The sequence below is a fragment of the Spinacia oleracea genome, chromosome 1 (genome assembly GCF_020520425.1).
Source record: "Spinacia oleracea cultivar Varoflay chromosome 1, BTI_SOV_V1, whole genome shotgun sequence".
In the NCBI taxonomy this organism is placed as follows: domain Eukaryota; kingdom Viridiplantae; phylum Streptophyta; class Magnoliopsida; order Caryophyllales; family Amaranthaceae; genus Spinacia; species Spinacia oleracea.
This window is the reverse complement of record NC_079487.1, coordinates 22,003,407-22,026,169: the sequence shown is the minus strand read 5'-3', so window position 1 is coordinate 22,026,169 and position 22,763 is coordinate 22,003,407. Positions and strand designations below refer to the sequence as shown.

The following is a 22,763-nucleotide window of genomic DNA, read 5'->3' as shown; positions in this document are numbered from 1 at the left end:
TTTAGCTTTGAACTCTATTGTCCACTACAACAAAAACCGTGTTTTCTCGACGGTATAGCCTCGATGATGAGAAAGACCGTCAGCTAAAAATTAAAGTCCGCGTGTTTTCTCGACGGTATAAGTTGTCGTGCTATACAATTGACAACAATAATCGTCTTAGTGGTGTGCCCTACACGTGAACATCATCCCACTCCTAAAATAACACCCCACTTTCTCATTGTCCTCCGCCGTTGGTTCAACCCTAACCCCCAATATTTTTCTTCCACTACTCTACTTCCGGACTCTAGATCCACATGAACAAAAAAATTTAAATCCTTGCTCGAAATCTCCATCTCAAATTCCAGGTATCAATTTATCACTATCATCTTTTCAGCTATGAATTTTTACATTTTTAAAATGTATTTGTCTATATTTTTTCTCTCATATGAAGTTCCGAATTTCTCATCTCCTTCAGATAGTCCATATAGATAGGTGGAGGAGCACATGTAAGATCGGATCTCTTGCTTCCAATTTCCTTGCGTGAAATTTATATCCCAACCCATATTTTTCTGGTATTTCCCTTAATCTTCTCGAACTTTTAATCGAACGTAAAATCCCTTGTATTTCCCCTCTTTCTCCGTCTTTCAAATTTTAATTTTCTAGGGTTTTAGGTAGTTGTCTCAGGTTAATTTTAGTTGTTTCATATTCTAGGTTTAGGTGTTTGTAATTTTTGTTTACGTTACTTATTGGGTAAATTCACTACTCAAAGGAATCACATGGTAAGGATCTGCAAGTTAAAAACGGTTATGTGAATTTTTTATAGATAAGGTGTTTCATAAAGTGAGTTTAAGATTATTTGATAAGTAGATTAATTGTCATGCAAGTTATTAGCTTTCTTAGATGATGACGTGTTTGAAAATATTTTGGTTAGGGTAGCTTTGGGCTTATTAGACTGATGGTGTGTTTATCTTGGAATATTTTGGGTTAGGATATATCTGGTTGTACAAGAGTTTGGACTTTGGAAGCTCATTGATATTATGATTTAGTTTCTTGGTTTAATGGTAAAGTTAGGGATACTACCTCTATTTGATCTCTAGTGTTGTTGTTTATAAGCTACTTTTTAGTTTTAGGATGTTGCTTTAGATGAGGTGCCTGTTTGATATGCCTCTTGTCTATATGTTTGTCTATTTGATTATGTTTCTATGTCTGTTCGATATGCTAATCTTTTCACCAGTATAGTATACACCAGTAGTTGATTTAAATTGGTTTCGGATTTGTTTGATTATGTTTCAGTTTATCACAAATTCATACTCAAGGCAATATATTTGTCACGTGTCTTCAAAATGGGTAGTGAAGAAAGTTCTTTCAATTTTATTTTGTGGCCAGACACTATGATGCAACGGCAATTGTACTGAGATAGTGATGATCTGGCTTCGTAGCTTATAGTTATTGTAATCGCTTTGTCTGTCACTTTCAACAATAAGGTTTATGACACCTCTATTTTCACCTAGTGTAATCATGATCAAATTATTTTTTTAGTGATCATATCTAGCTTCTACTCACCCTTGCTGATTAGGAAAATAATTCACTACGTGTATGTTTATCAAGTTAGTCATCCATGGTTTGAAGATTTAATCTTTTAGTAGTAGCCATGAATCCCTGCTTTTATTTTATTTTTGCTTTTAACATGGCTTTTTTTTGTTATTTATTTCAAGTATGCACAAATCAAGGTTGGTTCCAGAGAGTACTTCAACTAGCATTCTACCATGTTTGATATAATTTTACGGGGTCATCTGGAATCACAGAAATGAGGTTCTGTTTAGAAATGTTGCTGCAAACCAAGCTAGTGTCTTGCGGAAAATTGATTGCTACATAACTGCGAATGAGGAAAGCTTGACAACCTCGTACCAACTTTGGAAGTATCTAAAATGCAGGAATTTTCAACGTCAGGCTTCTAAATGAGCATCCATATACTATCATTGGGGAGGCAGATAGTACCATTCTTCTAGTGAGAGATGGAGCATGTAAGAGGTCTAAGAGAACTAGTAAGGTTATTGCATAGACTGGTCGGCCCATTGGAAACGACTCTGGTGGTTGTACTACAGGTAATGGAACTTTTTTTGCATTATCAGCCTTCAGATTCAGACTGGGTGTTTGGCTTTATGTATGGGCTGCGTGCTTGTTGGTCTTCTCAAGCTAGGAATGTCAAAATCATCACGGACTGCACTCCTATTTGCTGGACTATTCAACATTGGCCAGCTAGTTGTGAGCCTGAGATTGTTTCTGTAATAGATGATGTAACTGTAGACACCTTCTTTTGTCCCCATTCCCGAAAGGGAAGGTTCGATGATGAGAACATAAATCTCCACTTGGCAACCCATCTCCTATAAAATAACGAATCTCAATCACCCTTTTCATTTCACCCGAAACCTGCTATTTATAGAAACCTGCTATTTATGGAAACATGCTAAAAATAATAACTGCCGTAATGGGTAGTTGTCAAAAGTGGCAAGTCATAAAAGATAGAAACCCGTCAGAATTAGATGTTGCACTCCAACATAAATCCTAAATGAGATAGAAATTACAAGAGGAATCCTATTCCTAATATGATTCGAAAATAAGAGTTACGTATTAATTAAAATCCTAACGAGCCTAGAGTTCGTAACGGGCCCAGACGCATTCCGTCATAAAGTTAATACGCACTAAAAGACTCGAATAAGTCTCATACACTCCGGATTCTAAGAGTCCAATTCTGACGAAGAAAACAACCCAGACCCTATTTTCAACGCCTGGCTCTCGGCGCCGAAGTCTTCGGCGCCCAGCCCTGGGCGCTGAAATTACCTGGGAAGTGTTCTTTCCTAATTCTTCGTGGATTAGAGCTCTAAAATTCTATCTTTCCACGATCTCTTTTCTATAAATATAGCCTCAAATTCGACGTGAAACACACAATTCATATTCTGAGTATTGACTCCAACCCGTAAGCCTAAGCCTCACGCTGCGAAATTGATCACGCGTTCTGTCGCAATCGATCCAAAAATCGAACAGAACGTATCCTGTCCCGTAACTTGAGATTCGTTAAATAAAAGGAGAAATAGCAAAGTCAAAGTGGTTAGTTTTCTGAGAACCGTGACGCACCTCTCAAGGGTGCGTCGTAATGTGTCAATTTTCCATGATTTAATTGCTTTCCTCGCTTCTTTTATAAACTGTTAAACTAATTAAATCTGATTGTTCTATCACGCCTAATAAAGATAATATTTTGGAAAATTGGATTATCATGCTAGGTCCCTTAAAACAATCTAAATCAGATAATCTCGATCGATCTAGTATTATGTGTTGCATATTGTTAAAATCAACTCAGATTAGTTTAATACTTAACGCATGTCCCTTCAATTATTTATGCTGAGCTAGTAAGGATATCCTGCCTCTGGAGTTATCGACGAGCGAGTACTCCTCTCGGTAGTTACAGTCCCCCGAACCCTCAATCTCTACCCTGCGGGTGTACGTTGAGAGATCCCCACACCAGGGATCACAAGGGAACCTATAGCCGTCGTGGTCAAACATAATTGCACTCCCTTTATGTCACGATAACCGGGTTTTGTCAGCTTTTCTAATTGTCGTTAAAAACTGAATGACGACTCCTATATTACTAGTCAATTGGGTGTAAACTCACAGGAAATCCAATTACACTTGATTTGACAAAAAGAAGCGTCACACCCACGAGGGACGAGGTCACGCATTAGCCTCGTGCTTTTTCGACCCCCTCACAGTGGCGACTCCACTGGCTTTAGTGAAGGAAATACTCGTGCTCGTAGGTAATCAAAATAGCTGAAGGGTGAAACGATCCTACCCCGCGTTTATTTCCCCATCAAGTTGGGACGACCTGAAAATCAGCATATTAATGTGAACGGGCAGAACCGATAAAAGAATCTTGTCTCCCTCAGGGAGTTTGGACTAAGGATACCCATCGCCAACCGGGGGGTGCATACGCTTCGAATGTTGTCCACTTGGCACTTTCGCTTGTAGTACACCCGTCCCAAACCCAATCGCTCGCCCATTAGGTCCCTCTCATTGGTGCATGCCCCCTTGGCTTACATCGTGAAGGCACTACCTCGACCGGGGCATGTGTTGGATCTACGATAGAAGCGGTACTAAGCCAGGGCAAATACTACCCATAGAAGTCTATCATAAACTACATGACATATTATTATTGCCTCATGATGTAATGTTAGTTATGTGTAGCGAAATATGTGATTGTGTGTGACAAACAATGCTAGAAAACCAACGACCTTAAAATTGCCCAAACATTCATAAACCAATTGGCCAAAGAGTTATAACAAAATACGTGTTCCGCAAACCCGAACGATCGCCACAAAAATAAGCGACGCTCGGGATGGCCTGTAACGAATCCCACAAACACTGCACAACGCGTAAAGGACGTTATTAGGCAAGCACGCAAAATCAAAGTCGCATAAACAAAAAGTAGACGCAAACAGAAAACGAGAACCAGCCAGGGACGTATTTTCAACGCCCCTGGCTAGGCGCCAAAATTTCTCACGCCCTACGCTGGGCGCTGAAGTTGCTGCCTGGCCTTTTGGCCAGGCGCAGCAGCCTCGGTGCCCGCGCATGAAGAAAATACGTAGCAAAAAAGGCTTTTCGTGAAAAAAAAAATTGTTACGAGGGCGTATGAAAAAGCACTCGATTCTAAAAGCGACTTATAAAAAATAAATAACTCTTTGTGTCGTTGTTAGGCCTCCTACGACGACAATGCTCGGCATCAAAACCGAACATGCTTATAACTATGAATGTCACACGGGCAAGTGTTTCGAAAATCCAAAGAATGACCAAAAGAAAGAAAAAAAAACCCAAAAAGTGTACCAACAAAAGGAAAAGCGAAAAAACCAATAGAGGGAGTCAAAAGTCTAGACTAAGTAATGTTTGAAACTTTGGGGCCTAAACTTTAGCTTATCTTATGCATAGGACTGGTGCTGCCACTTGGTGCCGATCTGGAAATCAAAGGTTAGTGCGTCTTGAAGATACATCACCAACAACAGGTTTAGTGACTCCAAGCTCCTTTCGTCATCCCTCATTTCAAGGATCTCCGTTTCCCCAACCTCGATTCGCACCCTCAAACATGTCCATCGAAGAATTGCGAGACCAGATGGTCCAAATGACCCAACTTATGAGCCAACTGAAAATGGAAAACGAAGCCTTAGCGGCTGCGCAAGCCAAAAATGACCTCGATAACGAGAAGAGGATTGAAAAAATGGTCCTACAGCAAACCACGGGGAGAGAGTACTTCTCCCTCGATCCTGAACCTTTTCCTGGCTAACTACCAGAAAAGTTTAGTTCATCTGACTTACCAAAGTTTAAAGCCACAGACAATCCCCGTGATCATCTATTGAGATTTGTGAATGCCATGAACTTGAAAGGCGTGGACAAGTCCATGTATTTACCTGCCTTTCCTTTGTCCTTGGAACCTGTGCCGCTCAAATGGTACTACCACCAGGACCCTAAGCTCTTCCCCACTTGGGAAGACTTTGTCAATGTTTTCATCAAGCAATACTCGTCGAACATGGATTTTGAAGTCACCATGCGCGAGCGGGAAGTTCTCTTCCAAAATAAAAATGAAGGTTTGACAACCTACTTTGCTAGATGGAGGGACCAGGCGGCCCAACTAATCAATAGGCCTCTCGGAACAGAATTGGTCCAAAAATTCATTGACAATCTGGACTCGGCTTACAGACAACATCATCTTAGGTACCTGGGACTTGACACTTTCAAAAGAGTTTATGATGTGGGAATAAAAATCGAGGATGACCTCACAAAAACAATACAAAGTAAGCCCGCATACAAAAGTAACACCTACAACAGGGGCAACACATCCCAAGCCCAAGAAGTCCATGCCGTAGAGGAGACTCCCGCCCGAAGAAGCCCTGGAAGATGGGTCCGAGACCGAAAGTTTGCCCCACTCGGGTCGACTTTGGTGCAGGCCTTTGAAAGACTAACCAATCAAGGAAAGTTGAGGCCTATAGGCCCCACCCGTGACCCTCCTGTCAAGAGAAAATATTGGGTCGAAGGTACTTACTGCAAATTCCATCAAGGAAATGGGCATGACACTGAAAACTGCTGGAATCTAAAAAACACGATCCAGGACATGATAGAGGATGAAGTGATACCTCTCCCTAACGTTGGCAAACCCAACAACAACAAGAGCCCACTCGGCTCTTGTCACATCTCTCTCGACCAACCAAAAAATGAGAACTTCGACCCTACGGTGTACATCACACCCCAAGGAGCACCACTCGCTGTGGTCCCTATGGATCGAATCGAGAGAGAAGTGTGCGGTGTGTGGGATGATGATGCTGAAGATATCTACCTATCTCAAGTATCGGGCCAGGACCTCTTTACTGAAACTTGGCCCGGGTATGCTCTCATTGACACCACCCCTCAGGAACCCGAAGTCGACAATCTCACCCGATCCGGAAGGATATACCAACCGGATATTCGCCCACCTCCCATGGACGATATCCCAGTCAGACAAACTGCTGAGAATGGACGGCACACCACCGTCGCAGAAGTCATTGAAAATCCTCTCTTGAAGCAACTAAAAAGAACTAAGGCCGAGATTACCATCTGGGATCTCATGTGTACTTCGAAGGAGCATCGCGAAAAACTTATTCGCTCACTTGACCTCATCTCAGTGCCTACGGATATCACACCTGACTCATTGGTTAACCACGTCACGAGAGATGCTGGAGAAAAGGCCATAGTTTTTACTGACAAAGACCTACCCAAAGAGGGGGGTGCCCACAATAAAGCCCTTTATCTAGTGGTTTGATGCAAAGGAAAAAACATCCCCCTAGCGCTCGTAGATAATGGTTCGACGGTTAACGTTTGCCCATTGCGAACCGCCCATTGCTTGGGGCTAGGAAACGATGACTTCCAAACCTCCACGCATGGAGTACGAGCTTATGATAACTCTCGAAGGCCTGTGTTGGGAAAGATCAACCTTACAATACAAACCGGGCCTGTGGCACGCACCACGGAATTCCAAATAATCGACATCAAGCCCACTTTCAACCTCCTCTTGGGGCGACCTTGGCTCCATGACTTAGGAGGTGTGGCTTCTACCCTGCACCAAATGGTTAAACTTAACCATAACGGAGTGATTCTGGAAATCCGCGCCCCTCCTCTCGACATCAGTTGTACTATGGTTGGAACGGCCGAAACTGCAGACGACCTTTATGGGTTTCAAATGGATGAAGCGATCCAGTTCATCGAAGACTATGATCCAGCATTCCTAGACCCGCACGCATCCCGAGTCATCCCTAGAATGCTGTTAGCTCAAGGTTATTTCCCAGGAACCCCATTGGGCATAAGGAAGAAGGAATGCACATTCCATCTTTTACCCAACAAATCTACTCCCTTTGGCCTAGGCTATGAACCAAAGGAGAAAGATATTGCTGACCGCTTGTCTGGGCTACGCCTTAACAAGGCCAAGCAAACCACCCTTCTTCCCCCCTATCAAAGAACCCTTAACGGAATGTTTGTTCGGGAAGGAGAAGAACACCCATGCTGTGATTTCCCTGAACCCTTCGTTCAGGATGGCTTGCTAAAACCCGGTTTTGAAATTTTCCATGACTGCCACACCTTGGATGAGGCACCCCACCTCACCAAGACCAAAACAACTGAAATATTGGACAACCAGGCTCTATGGACATTGTTTAACGAATCGAGGCCTATGGAGGACGAGACTGTGATGACTACCCTAGCTTTACAAGATGAAGGTTTCGATCCAACCCGGTTAATCTCTCCTGCGTCAACACTAGAAGAGGTCGAGAACGGATGGGTGAAGACATGTCAGTGGGTCAACACAAAAGGAATAGAATTCAAGATGAGTACCGGTGAATGACCAAAGTTTTACGAGACTAAACCCAAGGCTTGAGCCATATAGAGCACCTTAGTAAAAAAGCGCCTAGTAGTTCTTTAGATTGATAGAAAAAAAAAAAGCTTTAGATGGTCCTAAGACCCCTTAGAATATAAGCTAATTTTGTTTCAGTGTGTTTTCCTTACTTTCCAAATTAATAAAGATGTAAGATTTCTCCTAAAAACTTTTATTCTAACACTAAATAAGCACCAAACGTACTTGCAAATACAAAAAAAAAAAAGAGGAGGCCCACTCTAGGCCAATAAAGACCACCCACTCGGTCTTGAATCGTGACATCGAAGCTCATCAAAAAAAATGTATAAATCAAGCCATACTATCATATTGCCACAACATAAGGGTCTAACCCATGCAACCCAAAGAAATCAAAAAGGAAATCAAATTCAAAATGTTGCTCAAAAAAAATACATCCCTAAAATAGAACACCATCATTCCCAACTCACGCTTCTTACCACTCAAAAAGCCTACACAAAGATCTTCATATCTTCCAGACACTAACCCCATTTTCAAAACCGTTTTGAGTCACAAATAGAAAAAATTAATCCGGACAAAAATGCGTCTCACGCTAACAGTCAAAAAGGCCTCCGAAACAGCCTCAAAATTGATTTTAATACGAGTAAAAGGCAAAGCACAAAACGAAGAGAAAAGAAATAAATGCAAGAACATGTGAAGCAAAGCGTCAAAAACGACCGCCCAGAAATCATTTTCAGCGCCCAGGGCTGGGCGCCGAAATCTTTGACGCCCCAGCCTGGGCGTTGAAACTCCCTGCTTGCCTAATTTTTTTCAGAAGTGCTCGTCATTTTATCCGCACATAACGGAAAAATAACGAACACTTGGGGGGTACAACATGTATTCAGATATACGCACAAAAAACACATGGAATTTCATTTTTTCAATTTTATGTACAGATACGCGGCTTACGGGAAAAACAGCACACTAAAATAATGATAATACTTCACTCATTTCACCGATTAAATAATATGTTTCCACCTCAGAGCATATCTATTAAAAATTCGGCATCCTAGAATTTATTCTAGCTAGAACTACGCGCGACCTGATTCTAAGTTAAAAAATATTTAACAAAGATACGTAGGCAATCCTATTTATGGATTCGGTCCAATCAAGTAAAAAAACATATATACACTAGTTGTTGGAACGTGCGCTAGCGCGCACGTTCCCCCAAGATATAAAACACTATCTCCCGGAACACTATACAAATGATCACAAGCCTAATTACTTTGTAGAAATAGTTGAAAGCATGAATACAGTACTCTGTAGATGATAGGAACCACGACTATTTACTTGATGTAGGTTACATATATAGAATTCATGACTAAGCATAAAAAATTTACATGGCTAAGTTTAGGAAAATTAACAGGAGAAAGAACAGTCGTGATAGTTCCTCGCCAAACTTTGTGGCAACATACGACTCTGCAAAAAAAAGATCCATGATTACTTAGTTGATCAATGGTGAAGCAAGAAACATATCTGTCCTACAGTTATTGATTATACTGGTTATACACAGACTACTGTCGTACTCAATCACCTGATATATAAGGCCTTGTGCATAATAATATCATATAGTTGGATACACTAAATTTATATGCGTCGATGAATTTTCAATTGTACCCTGAATATTTATTTACATTTATATTTATATTTACCAGAAAATCCTAGTAGAATTGGCTCATCATGTTCATTTATCAAGTTCACATGATGTTGTATACTCTCTAAATTGTGATTTTGAGAGTGCTGTAGAAATTTGTTGTTTGATTATATGTAAGTTTAAGATATTATGTTCCATATTTGTTGCACCGAGACCCCATTTGTATACTTTGCTCCTGAGATAATGAGGGATTTGAAGTTCTTTTTTTTTTTAAAATGAGCAACTTTTTTTTTAAAAAAATGAACAAAATTAAACAAACCAAAACACATAAGGGCTCTGCACAAACCACCCCCCCTCCAACCCTTTAAAAACGTAAAAATAAACCATGATATGATGTAGATACCTTTATCCTCTGATAGAATATTCTCGATATATTGCTCGTACTCCTCTGTGTACTACCTCGAGAGAACACTCCATGTATTTCTCAAATAAGTAGATGACATCCGAGTAATTTGACTGCAATCGGAATTCGATCAGAATTTAGAGCTGTTACAATTGCAATTTCAACTAATATTGCAAACGAATCAACAACTGTGCAAGTCAAGTCAAAATATGAAAATAGCACGAGATGCCAGTGATCCTGGATTTGTTGTCAGTAATTCAAATGCATCAGGTGTTGCCCTATTGAAATCTTTCAAAATCTTCTCACTTCCCGAACCAAATACAAAAATAAAAAAAATAAAACAAAAACAAAGACCATGAATTCCAGTATTCCACTGCTTGAGTGTGAACTATAAAGAAGAGGGAAAAAAAGAAAGAAAGAAGAAGAAGACCATGAATTCCAGTATTCCACTACTTGAGTGCAACCTACAAATTGGGGTTTTGGCCGAGTCTAATGGAAAGAAGTTGAAGTTGAAATGATGATGAGTACTGTGAGTAGGTTAATTCCAAAAACTTTTCATATTGTCTTTCCTCTTCTGAAGAAATAAATAGCTAGAAAAGCACGAATGGTCTTAGAAACTGTAGTGTTCACATCCTCTCTAACTTATGAAGAGCAAACAACAAAAACCTTGAAAGTCCTAACCATAAATCTTAGGTCTATGGTTCTAGGTTCAGGTAAATAAATCTGTCTCAAATCCGATGAATATAATGTCTCTTATCCTGATGATTGTTTTGAGAGGTACAACTGTACAAGAACTGATGAATTGGACAATATTTTTGCACCTCAAAGTTAGACATCTGATGGTATTAATAGTATTTTTAATTATCCCCTTTCAATGTTTCAGAATAGGATTTTAAAGTTAACCACTAATTAATACAAAGTTTGAATAAGATAGTGTTGAAATCAAACAAAGGAAAATTGAAACTGAGAATGAGAAATGAAAGGATAGTTTGTCCTCAAACCTCCCCTGCCATTATGCAGCACTGAGATAGACCATGTTCATTCTTAAAAAAGTTTATTACTACTACAATCATGTTGATACGTTAAATTTCAAGACGTCATATGAAATAAACGATAGAATAAAATAAAAGAAAAAAAATGAAATGAACTTACCAAACGATTGCCTCTTATTATATGAAGACACCGAAGCGAATTGCGAATGGCTAACTATTTCATTTTCATCCAGCAAATTCGATTCAGAATAATTTGATAATGAGTTCAGCAAAATCGAATGTCTTCCTCCATCAAGGGACTTGCAAGTTACTAACGCATGCCATCTAAAAGCCATTGCACCAATGCCTTGGGCTAGGAGGAAATTTTAGTAACAGCATGCAAGCAAAGAAGTGTCTCAACAACTTGAACAATGGATGTTACCTAGAATCAGGAGCATCATAAAAAAAAAAAAAAAAAAAAAGAAACATAGAAAAGAAGAAAATGGTAGAAGTAGAACATGTTAATAAAATTGCAAAGGCAAAGACAATGAAGGTCTGTTTGCTACAATAGTGATCACCAATGTATAAAAAGGCTCAAGGCGCAACAAGACGATTTAGAGTTCCACCTTGGTGCCCCTCATTGAAAAAAAAAGTGAAAAAAATGGTGTGTGCCTCGGGAGGTGCGCCTTTTTGTGCCTCGGGAGGTGCGCCTTTTTGCGCCATGAAAAAATGGTTAAAATTAATGATGAAAGTCATTTAGTAGGAAATGGATCAATCTAACAATCGTACAAGAAAATAGGTAAAAGGCACACACACCATCTAACAGCCTAGCGAAAGAGCGATTTGAGAGGTCCCTCTCCCCGAAATTTTCTTCTTGAATCAATCATCTATGCTCTTACAATCCCGAGTCCACTTCCCTGCATCATTTGATTTGTCTCTCTTTAAAATTCCTTATAATCTCGAGTCCACTTCCGAACTGGCAGTTCAGTGATTCTGAGAGTTACATCGCCACCTTCACTTGCATCATTTGCACTGTCTTCATCCACTACCTCAATAGTTCCACTAAATGTGAAGTGATTCCAGTGTCTTTCCTGGCAATTCCCTGGTGATTTCAGCCAGCCTTGTGTACATCTATCTGACACTGGCAGCATCCTCTCCTCCCTGTGGAATAGCAATATCAAATAACGGAAATTAGAAAAAACAACTGAATTCACACAGTTATAAGATCAGTTCAAAAGAATACAATAGTGGACTGCTTTCTACTTAGCCTATCATACCAGATTACATATACCAAACTGTCCATTTGGCATGAGAAGATTAAGGTTATTTTCACCCACGATACTCTGTGCCATATCAACAATTGTACTCTGTATGCTAGCTTCACCATGATGGTTAGCTGATTTCTTGGACACATAATCGTTGAACTGAGAAACTCTGATCTCTTTGGTCAAGTTCTTCTTAAAAGCAGAGAAGAGAACTTTTCTCTAGGTGGGCTTTATAGCCCATCAACAAATGTATGGAATTTCAACTCCTTGTCGATGAAGTCACTGTATCTTATTTTTCCTTCTTTTATGATCAAGAAATTCCCAACCTGCATCCCAACAACAGATGTCAGAAATTCTTGCTGAACTTATTGAAGATCTACTATCAAATACAACATAAGACATCAAATGCAATACAAAAACTTTCTATGTACGCTTCACTCCAAGCATATGGAAAGTAAGTAATTCATGAGCAAGAATACAACAGTGCATCCAGATGCTTCAATCAAATAAGAAATATATGTACCTTGAGACCTTGGAGATAGTCCAATGTTACCCGCAGAAGGATCGTCCTGACACCTCAAAATCTTACTCCCAACCGTAAGTTCTAGACCAGTAGCACCTCGTGCTCCCAAAACAAAAACACGATCGTTCCATCATCCTTAAAAGGGTAAAGGAAATTCATCAGTATATATTAATGAAATGTATCCTAAGGGTGTTTCCCACTAATAACAATGCATTGATATCACATAAGGGAAATAGTAACCATGCAGGAACTTTAAACTGCTTAAACTAAATGGCAATTGGCAAATAAAATAAGGATATCAATATTACCAAGTACCATGGCACCTCCTTACTCATACATAACATCAATGCATATCATGTACCCATGAACCAACATCATTGTGTTTTAAAAAATGTTGCTCAACCTAAGGTAGCGACAAAATGACAAGGAAAACAAAAATCAATGCATAGGTATGGATCCAGAATGATTAGCAGTTGACTGCAAAGGCACAATCCTAATTAAAGACCAAATTTAGTGGACACGTTTCAATAATCACAAAAAGTTTCTCATCCCGCAAACGGTTTGAGAATATCCAAGGATACGTGTCACACATTGTAATTTCCCCCAAGTAATAAAAGGCCATCGACGAGGAAGCTCCAATAATTTCTTCTTTTCATATGCAGTCGATATGTATCTCATTGTCACTACACAAAAATAGTCCCACTTAAAACCGCCCCAACATGTTCAGAAGAACAAAACCAATGCGCTAGTACTATGACTATTGTACCTTTTCGGATGGTTCAGGTCTGATACCTACAGAACCTTATCGAATTTAGTATTGGCTTTGAAACATTCTCATTGTAAATATTGAGTAATCCTAGATTCAACATCCAATCTCAGTACTCAATCCTAGCCATCTATATCCCAATACATACACGGAATATGGAAATTTCATACTTGATTAAGTGTTGACGGTATCAGGCTCCATGTCACTGATGAAAGAAATCTAATCATGAAAGCCAACCAAAAGCCTTAGTATAGTTCGACATTAAGGTAAATGCATATATCAAATCTTCTTATCATATCCCAAAGTTGGCTTGATTGTCAATAGCTATACACGAATGCATCAAAGAGTGGTCCATATTGAAATCCGCAAACAGGTAATAAGTGCAGTATCTTTTTAAAAACCAGTTATGATAATGAATTACTGAAAGTAATAAACACAATGGTATTTAACAAAATCCATGATCGATGGCATCCAAATCTCTCCTATTCATCCGATTCGAGAGATTGAACTCCGCCACTAAAAATGGTCATATACATCCAACCGTTTCAATTTAAGAGAATCCAATTCATATTTTTAGAGGGATCCCAGTTCACTGAGCAAAAACATAGATTCAAAAAATCCCAAAACTAAAACCCAATCAAATCACAAGTAAAGCCAAAAAAATGCCGAATTACTGAACAAAAACTATGAGAAAAAACTGTTACCTGGATGCTAAAATCGCCACCTAATTAGACATTGTGGGACTCTGTAGAACCAAAATCACCCGCAAGGCCGCAACAAAGCTATTTTGCGTCATCATCTGCCGCTCCGTCCGGTCAAGATTGGAAGCGAGTGCGGCCAAATCGAACTCCGAGATGGAGAAGAAAACTGTAAAGTTTTTAACAAAATAATTAAGCATTTCACCATCTGAAAAACAACAACATACAGAACAAACCCACCGGAAACGGAAATTTTCACATTGGAAACATATCGCTCGCCATGAACCAACGAAATCTTGAAGAAGAACGAATTTGATAAAAAATAAAAAAAAGGGATATGAAACCACTTTTCAGTTCCTGGAATTCTTTCAAGCAACTTCCAACTCCAGTATCAGAAACTGTCAGCAACCCAAATAGGTTTTGTTCAGACCCCACAAAACAATCAATTAATTACAGTGAATTTCACTATAAACTATCCTCTACATTCATACTCAAATTAGTGGTAGCATCAAACTACTAATCAATCATTGGGGGAATCAATAATCAAATACTAAAATAACAAATACATTTACATCCAAATTCATTTTCCCTTATTTCACAATTTTAGTCGCATACAATCAAACAATTGGAGCGCATAATAATCACATTATACGAAGTAATATACAGACAAACAAAGAGAAAATATACTTGAGATTTGAGTGAAGACGGAATCGGAAACCGTGATTTGTCGGAGGAAGACGGAAATTCTCCAGGGATCTCCTGATAATCGACATCTTTGGACTGCAAGTGAAATCAACTGACAAAATATGGAACAACAAACAAACATTATGATTTATGAGTAAGAAGAAGTTGAGATTGATTTATGAGATGAAGTAATTAGTTCGCCATTGATGAAATCGTACTTGTTTGCTGAGGTTCGTCACCTCCATTTCGCAGCTGCAACTCTGCAAATATTAATTTGGGGTTTTCGCGCCCTAAAGGGGACAGAGAGGGGAAGTAATATCTTTGTCACTACTAAGAAGATGGAAGCAAAAGAACAGTGAAAGGGGAAGAGGAGCTTGAAAAGATGAGAGAGTTGGGGTTTGCTGAAAATGGAAGTAGGAGAAGTTCCCAGAGAAAGTCAGAAGGCTAAGACCAAGGAGAAAAACCCAAAGACACGTGTCATGATCTGAGGGAAGGGGCAAACCAGTAGTTAAGCTTGAAAGTTGGGGGCGAAATCGTCAGAGCACTATTGCTGCAATAGTAACTTGAACTTTGCATGTTTTAAAGTGTTAGGATTGTGCAAAAGTGTTAGACATATATAAAAAAAAGAGGAGAAGAAAAAATGAAAGTAAAAATAAAATACGCCTTTATTAAAAAATGATAAGAAGGAAAACAAAAGTGCTAAGAAGGAAAAAACGAACACAACTGAAATAAATAAAGGGCACCTACACCCTATCAAGAACTACACTACTCTAGTTCTTCCGGATCATCAAATAAAGTCTTGTAGAGGGCGATGCTCGCAGGGTCCACCCCCATAGTTTTCTGCGCTGCCCCTATATCAATCTCCATAAGAACCGGCTCCTAGACACTAACTTCCAAAGATGCCAAGGCTTCAGCAACATTCTCAGTTTGAACAGTTATAGCCAGCTCAGCCTCAAGGGCACAGACAATGGTGGGGGAAGGATTATCGACATCAACTAGATTAGTCACTATTTCTACTGGCGGCTGAGCCTTCCTAACCCATACATTGTTCCGGCGACGATCTCCCCGAGAGCTTGCATTTCTTTTACCAACGGCAGGCCCCTTCATGTTAGGCATCTTCTTAGGCCTAGAACTGGAACGGGGAGGAACATCCTTTCGCTTTCGATCAGGACGAGCTTTCACAGTCTTAATACCATGGGTGCGAGGATCGGCAGAATCACGGCCCTCATATCTAACCCGAATACGAGGTATTAAAAGCTCAGTCGGCTCCCCATTTCGAGCCTCAGTCCTCAGAGCTTTATCATCGGAACTCATCTACAACTTGTAGTTTTCAGAAAGACCCACGAAGCCGTTTGTAGCCACGGCCCAACGCGGGAGACCATCATAATACTTAGCCCATGCTTGAACCCGTGCTTGTGAAAAGGTCGCTACTTTAGGTGGTACTGTATCAGAAAAGGGGATAGTCTGCCTTAAGCCGTATTGACGCATGACTCGGTAAGGAAAGATATAAATGGGCCGAGATAGCCCCAACAAAGAAACATAAACCGACACATCAGAAACCCCCGTCATAGTAGTCAAACCCCACCACGGTACTACCCACTTAATAGAACAGATACCATGAGTAGAAAAGGAAGCCCACTTGGCCTTGTCCTGGCCTCGGTGCAAATACTTTCGGTTACCCAAGGCTATAGGGCGATAATGTTTAGGATCGGCAGGAGTTTCTAAAAGCCTAAGTCGTTCCATGAGCCAAATCTGCAAAAAAACGGGTACGATCAAATTAAAAAAAAATAACAGAACCTGGGGCGCAGTTTCAACGCCCAGGACCAGGCGCTGAAAATTCTAACGCCCAGCCCTGGGCGCTGAAACTCAGCTCCAGGCAGGACGAATAAAAAATATACAAAAAAACATATATGTGCGCAAAGAAAAGATCGATTACCTGCAGCAATAGGGGGCTTCCCTTAAAATATTCAGATTTGGCATTCTTCTTCAACTCATCCGCACTCAGCAAAGTCTCGGCGACAACCAACGGCATAATAGAATAGCAACTTTCCATCTGGCTAATCAAGGGGATCAACCTTATGTCACCAAACTCACCATTCTTATTCAACAAGCAAAATACAAGGGCTCGAATGTTCAATTTCTGTTCGGTCATATTTTTACTAGGCCTAAAGTGATGTTTTACAAGCGTTTCCAAATTAACTTCATCACCTACAACAATCTCAGCAAGCATGTTAGCATCTAGTCCTAGGAAAGCCCCCATGGTTGTTTTACCCTCTTCAATGGTGCCAGGGGTGGCAGGAGTAGCGTTAGTAGGATAACCAAGGATCGCAGCAAATTCATCTGGCAAAGGACATATTTTGTTGCCCCGAAAAACAAACATGATGATCGGAATCCCAAAAGCTCAGGGCTGCATACAGAAAATTATAATCAATATTATTTTGTTGTAAGACTAAAAGTGCCTCTAAGTGGTATTCTTTCAACAAAGCCTTTTCTGTAGGAGTAAGGGCTCTTAGCCAACGCCTAACAGCTCGTTGGAGTGAGAAGGGAGGAATCGACATGACAAAAGCAAGGAGGAATTAAAGCTAAGCAACTACAAGAGAGAAGAAAATTGAGAGTGATGGAAAAGAGGGACGTATCTAGCCCCTATATATAGCTGAAGACATCAAGTGACATCCTGATCCCATTCGGAAACGCGTTAAGAAATCCGAAAACCAAAAATCGCCAGGAAAAGACTTTCAGCGCCCACGGCTGGGCGCCGAAATGATTAACGCCTAGCCTTAGGCGCTGAAAATGCAGCCCAAGGCCCGGATCTCACAAAACGCGGAACAGGAAAGGACTTAAAACCGTGTCGCTAGACGCGAGGCCCTATTGCAATCAAGATTAAGCCCAAAAGCACCTTTAGCACCCAAATAGTAAAAATGAATGTTAAAACTTAGTCGAAACTTAGACTCGTCCCAAAGAATATATATATGTACACTTTTCAAAACGAATATGAGCAAAATAAATATCAAGGTCAATCTTCGAAACACCAAAAAATGTTGTTAAGTCGTTGGTTTCTCAAAATGAAAAATGTTTGTTTGTCAAAAGGTTAATCTGGGCCAAACTAAGCTTGATATTATTGAAAAATAAACTTCGTCGCCTGGAAAATGAAGTCGCACTCCACAACTTCGTCAAAATAGCATACCACTATAAAGGTCGCTCCCACATACGAGCACGACCCCAAACATGATTAAAGGACGTTATAAAATACGTACCTCCCTTGGCAAGAAATGACCGTCAAGCCCGAGTGCTTGTGGGCTCGAAAGAAAATATATACTCCAACAAAGAGTGTGCGGAGTCAAAATCATATTCCCGGACTACGCCATACACAGTCCCATGTTTGGATAATCTCAAAAGAAAAAAGAACGGATTTCGACCTCATAGTAAAGGTCGTCGTTGATACTTGTACATGGTCCTCTGATCAAAGACCAAGTGGTGGAAAAAAATCGAGCTGTAAAGACTAGCTCAAAACCACAAAAGAAGACGATCACAAGACAAAGGTCCGTCTAAGCCTGTTGTCAACCCACATTCAGGTTACAACTAAGTCCGAGTATCCCTCGAAAGAATTTGCTCTTGCAAGAATGAATAAAAGAAATTCTCAAAAGAAATCACGATGAACAAAAAAATAAGAGCTTGCCCATCTTCAGTTGGCAAGATCGCGTTACGAACCACGCAAGTTGCAAATCGGAAAAAAAAAACGAATTCAGGGACGTCCACCCTCAGCGGACAGGGCTCGCCCACCCTCAGCAGGCGGGGTCTGCGTCACTAGCCGCGCAGGTCCTCAGTTTTCGAAAAATAGAATCTTCAAAAATAAAATGAAACAGGCTCGCCATATTCAGCCGGCGGGGTCTACGTCGCAAACCACGTAGGTCCTTATTTTCAAAAAGCATAAACAAATTTCAAAATAGATTCGTCCACTTCTATCGGACGGGGTGTCCACCCTTAGCGGACAGGTTCGCCATCTTCAGCCGGCGGGGTCTACGTCACAAACCACGTAGGTCCTTATTTTCAAATTTCAAAACAGATTCGTGAACTTCTATCGGACGGGGTGATCACCCTTAGCGGACAGGCTCGCCATCTTTAGCCGGCGGGGTCTGCGCCACTAACCGCGCAGGTCCTTAGTCGCTGCAGCGATAACTTTTTCTGGTTTTCCCTTTTTCCAAAAAATTAAAAGATTGATTTTCCGTTTTTCCAAAAAAGAACGATGTGAGTAGTTTTCCTTTTTTCCAAAAATTAAAGAATTGGTTTTCCGTTTTTCCAAAAAAGAACGATGCGCTGGATTTTCCTTCGTTTTACGTCCCATAAAACCAAGGGGGTTTTCTCGTTTAGCTAACCCTGAAAATGAGAATCTTTAAAATTATTTTCACCTCGTGATTGGACTTGGCTAGGCTCAATTACACTTTATAGCTTTGATTTCTAAAACATCTGTAGCTACTCCCAATGACAAAGTGAGGGAGTTTCTACGCATCTTTAGATACTTCCAATGACAAAGTGAGGGAGTTTCTATACTATCCGTTGATAAATCCTAATGACACCTGAGGCATATGTCGACACTTCAAGTGATGACCCTTAAGTCAAATGTTATCACTCGGGGGCTCGTGAGACCCTCGCAAAACAGGTCACCATGGCTTGTGTGACGCACTCCGTCTAATACTTTGACCATCGTCTTACTCAAAGACTCAGTCAAAGTGGGGGCTAACTGTAGACACCTACTTTTGTCCCCATTCCCGAAAGGGAAGGTTCGATGATATAAACATAAATCTCCACTTGGCAACGCATCTCCTATAAAATAACGAATCTCAATCACCCTTTTCATTTCACCTGAAACCTGCTATTTATAAAAACCTGCTATTTATGGAAACCTGCTAAAAATAGTAACTGCCGTAATGGGTAGTTGTCAAAAGTGGCAAATCATAAAAGATAGAAACCCGTCAGAATTAGGTGTTGCACTCCAACATAAATCCTAAATGAGATAGAAATTACAAGAGGAATCCTATTCCTAATATGATTCGAAAATAAGAGTTACGTATTAATTAAAATCCTAACGAGCCTAGAGTTCGTAACGGGCCCAGACGCATTCCGTCATAAAGTTAATACGCACTAAAAGACTTGAATAAGTCTCATACACTCCGGATTCTAAGAGTCCAAATCTGACGAAAAAAACAGCCCAGACCCTATTTTCAACGCCTGGCTCTGGGCGCCGAAATCTTCGGCGCCCAGCCCTGGGCGCTGAAATTACCTGGGACGTGTTCTTTCCTAATTCTTCGTGGATTAGAGCTCTAAAATTCTATCTTTCCACGAACTCTTTTCTATAAATATAGCCCCAAATTCGACGTGAAACACACAATTCATATTCTGAGTATTGACTCCAACCCCTAAGCCTAAGCCTCACGCTGCGAAATTGATCACGCGTTTTATCGCAATCGATCCAAAAATCGAACAGAACGTATCCTGTCCCGTAACTTGAGATTCGTTAAATAAAAGGAGAAATAGCAAAGTCAAAGTGGTTAGTTTTCTGAGAACCGTGACGCACCTCTCAAGGGTGCGTCGTAATGTGTCCCTTTTCCATGATTTAATTACTTTCCTCGCTTCTTTTATAAACTGTTAAACTAATTAAATCTGATTGTTCTATCACGCCTAATAAAGATAATATTTTGGGAAATCTGATTATTATGCTAGGTCCCTTAAAACAATCTAAATCAGATAATCGCGATCGATCTAGTATTATGTGTTGCATATTGTTAAAATCAACTCATATTAGTTTAATAGTTAACGCATGTCGCTTCAATTATTTATGCTGAGCTAGTAAGGATATCCCGCCTCTGGAGTTATCGACCAGCGAGTACTCCTCTCGGTAGTTACAGTCCCCCGAACCCTCAATCTCTACCCTGCGGGTGTACGTTGAGAGATCCCCACACCAGGGATCACAAGGGAACCTATGGCCGTCGTGGTCAAACATAATTGCACTCCCTTTATGTCACGATAACCGGGTTTTGTCAGTTTTTCTCATTGTCGTTAAAAACTGAATGACGACTCCTATATTACTAGTCAATTGGGTGTAAACTCACAGGAAATCCAATTACACTTGATGACAAAAAGAAGCGTCACACCCACGAGGGACGAGGTCACGCATTAGCCTCGTGCTTTTTCGACCCCCTCACAGTAACTACTAAGTCTCTAGATAACTGTTAGTTCGTATATTGCAAGGAAGGAAGGGCACTAGCCACTAGCTGTTGGTGGATTTTCTTTTTATGCTTTGTTTCTTGTCAAAATGTATTTATCATTTGGTCAGTTCTAAATTTATATTTTCCTCTCCATCTCTGACTAGTGATTATCATTCGCAGGTGTTAAGAAGATTCTATTTGAAGCTGCGGAAAAGGCATCTTTGGCCAAAAAATCTGGAGTTAGTGTTTTGTTGTGGTATATTATAGAGGACCATCGTCTAAGTTTCATTCACTTGCATGTCTGAGTGCTACAATTATTAACAAAGCGTGACTTCTTAAGTATAGGTGACAAGTTTGACCAAGGTGAGCTGTGATCTTTTATGTGCCTATTTGATGTATTTCTGTCAACTTTTGCACTCTTTCTATAATTTATCAGGCTCCCACCTCCATATTGAAAGGTGTTACACCCTATATTCTTTTCACCACTTCGTTTTGTTGCAAGGTCTAACACTGTTGTTGAAATTGTGATAACGACTATTGAAAGATGTATGGAGTTTAATCTCGATGAGCTGAACCTGATAGGCTGATATGGGATTGCTTGTATGAAGCTATTAGTAATTCTGTATCTGGTGGATATTCACAACATTTATCCTGTCTGTTATCAGTTTTATATCAACTATTTATTTTGATCATGGTCGAATTATCAGTGGTAAGTTATGAGTGAGCTTATGAATTCATCTTTGATGGGTTGATGTTCTTCTAGTATGTTAAGCGAGATAATTGATTCTTAACGAGACTAGTGTTCTTGAAATATGTGCAGATTACGATCAAATGCTGAATTTAGTGGGGTTTCTTAAGGGGAAATATATTCTACTATATATCAGTGGTGAAACAAAGGGGCTAGTATCCGAGGCTGATGATAAGTCAATTTCAGCTTATGTGTTGTACGTTCTTAATGGCATTCACAGTAACAATAATTTGACTGTTATCCCTGAAATTGCCTTGCTGTGGGCTTTTGTTTTTCAATTTAAGAGCTCAATGTACTTTACCTTAGACAATTGGTAGCAATTTTTGGTAGATTATCAGGATTTCTTTGAAGTAGTTGTCTTTCTTTCTTTACACTGTGGAAGAAGCTATTACTTACCGCTATATATTCTTTTTTTAAGGTCGATGATGCATTTGAAGATTTTGGTGATGGGAGAAAGGAATCAAGCTAGGGACGATGCATAGCTTCTTCAACTATGAAGGCAATCAAGGTCGCATTATGAAACTTTAACTTAAAGCCTTTTGAAGAATGACCTTTATTTTTTTTGATTATGAGTAATAGGTTGGAATCATAAGCAGAGGTGATAGATGTTTTGATTTTAAGTTTGTGTTTAGGAGACGATACTATCTAATTAAATAGTTTTGATGATATCTAAACTTTGATTATATATTTTGGATGTATTAATATATACATGAATTGCTATTATCTTTCATTGATTGATATCTTGTAATTCAATTTTGATTTAACTTTTAGATTATATTTTTCGCTTTGTGCTAATTAAAAAAATTGTTATAAATAAATTTCTCGACGCTTTTATGCGTCCTAAAAGATTACCCGCAAAAAATAGCTTTAACCGGCAAAAGTGTCCTACGAAGAAATGCGTCGAGAAATATATTTCTTTTACCCAAAGCTGTCAAGATTCCCGATGAAGAACAAAAAAAACAAATTATTTAC

The 22,763-nt window shown here is 39.8% G+C and overlaps 2 long non-coding RNA genes across 3 annotated transcripts; one reads left to right on the top strand and one right to left on the bottom strand.

Moving 5' to 3' along the window:
- The first annotated feature begins 175 nt into the window (after positions 1-175).
- Positions 176-22,529, top strand: LOC130466300 (uncharacterized). 2 transcript variants are annotated; one of them, XR_008926383.1, is made up of 5 exons: positions 176-344; positions 455-551; positions 1,785-2,084; positions 21,224-21,406; positions 22,210-22,529. It is a non-coding gene; the product is annotated as an uncharacterized lncRNA (long non-coding RNA). The 2 variants fall into 2 exon arrangements; XR_008926384.1 differs by having other exon boundaries at positions 1,695-2,084.
- LOC130466301 (uncharacterized) lies at positions 11,854-15,236 on the bottom strand. The gene is made up of 6 exons (XR_008926385.1): positions 15,059-15,236; positions 14,844-14,952; positions 14,163-14,325; positions 12,693-12,827; positions 12,182-12,495; positions 11,854-12,065 (listed from the first exon to the last, which is right to left on the bottom strand). It is a non-coding gene; the product is annotated as an uncharacterized lncRNA (long non-coding RNA).
- Positions 22,530-22,763: the final 234 nt, after the last annotated feature.